The following is a 1,598-nucleotide window of genomic DNA, read 5'->3' on the forward strand; positions in this document are numbered from 1 at the left end:
CCCATTAGCGGTACACAAAAAGGGTGGTTGCAAAAAGTACACAAGCCTGCTAGAGCAAATCCCACTCAGTGGGGTTAGCCCCCACACAGCAACTCTTACCCTGTAGGTGCAGCCAATTCCCACAATTAGCCTGTGCATTAATCCCATCCATCGATCTACTAACAACAATAAAGACTTGGAAACCACACACAACCCACACAAAGATCACATCCAGAGCCCCCGACATAAGGGGTCAGGGAGAGTGTGCCACAGGATACCTTCCACATTAGGCCATCTGGCCAAGGCTAAGAGAGGAAACAAATATTCCTGACACATAGACATGAACACAGAGAGACTAATAAAATGAGAAAACAAAGAAACAGGCCACAAATGAAACAACGGGAGAAAACTCCAGAAAATAAGCTAAATGAAATGGAGGCAAGCAACCTACCAGAGACAGAGTTCAAAATAATAGTTATAAAGATGCTCAATGCACTTATGGGGAGAATGGATGAACATAATGAGAACCTCAACAGAAAGATAGTAAGCATAAAAAAGGATATAGAAACCATAAAAAAGAACCAGACAGAAATGAGAAATAAAATAACTGAAATGAAGAATCCACTAGAAGGATTCAACAGTAGATTGAATGAAGCAGAAGATCAAATCAATGAATTAGAAGACAAGGTAGAATACACCCAATCAAAATAACAAAAATAAAAAAGAATTTTAAAAACTGAGGATAGTTTAAGAGACCTCTGGGACAACATGAAGTATAAAAACATCTGGATCATAGTAGTACCTGAAGAGGAAGAGAGAGAGCAAGGAATTGAGAATATATTTGAAGAAATAATGACAGTAAACTTTCTTAATCTGGCAAAGGAATTAGACATACAAGTTCAGGAAGCACAAAGAGTCTTAACCAATAGAAATTCAAACAGACCTACATCAAGACACATCATAATTAAAATGCCAAAGGTCAAAGACAAAGAGAGAATCTTAAAAGCAACAAGAGAAAGGAAGCTAGTTACTTACAAGGGTACCACCATAAGAATGTCTGATGATTTTTCAATGGAAACTTTGCAGGCAAGAAGGAAATGGCAAAAAATATTCAAAGTTATGAAAAACAAGAATCTACAACCATGAATACCTTACCCAGAAAGGCTTTCTATTAAAATGGAAGGTGAGTCTATGGCCATGCTACTCTGAACAAGCCAAAACCTGTCTGATCTTGGAAGCTAAGCAGGGTCGGGCCTGGTTAGTACTTGGATTGGAGACCACCAAGGAAGACCAGGTGCTGTAGGTATAAAAAAAAATTTAAAATTAAAAAATAAGGGATTGTAAGCTGAGGAGGTCCTTGCAATCTGTGAGACCAATCAAGTGTTGCCTTGCCTAAAAAAAAAAAAAAAAGGAAGGTGAGATAAAAATCTTCCCAGACAGGAAAAACCTTAAGGAATTCATCACCAATACACCAGTATTATAAGAAATGTTAAATGGTCTTCTGTAAAAAGAGAAGAAGTAAAAAAGAAAACAGAAATAACAACTATGAATAATAAAATAGCAGTAACAATGTACCTATCAGTAATCACTTTAGTAACCTAATGGATAAGAAAACAAGA

General features: G+C 36.9%; 1 pseudogene; it reads left to right on the top strand.

The window, feature by feature from the left end:
- Nucleotides 1–1,166: 1,166 nt before the first annotated feature.
- Nucleotides 1,167–1,285, top strand: LOC118605229 (annotated as a pseudogene).
- Nucleotides 1,286–1,598: the final 313 nt, after the last annotated feature.

This window comes from Rousettus aegyptiacus, unplaced genomic scaffold, assembly GCF_014176215.1.
Source record: "Rousettus aegyptiacus isolate mRouAeg1 unplaced genomic scaffold, mRouAeg1.p scaffold_m13_p_1, whole genome shotgun sequence".
In the NCBI taxonomy this organism is placed as follows: Eukaryota; Metazoa; Chordata; class Mammalia; order Chiroptera; family Pteropodidae; genus Rousettus; species Rousettus aegyptiacus.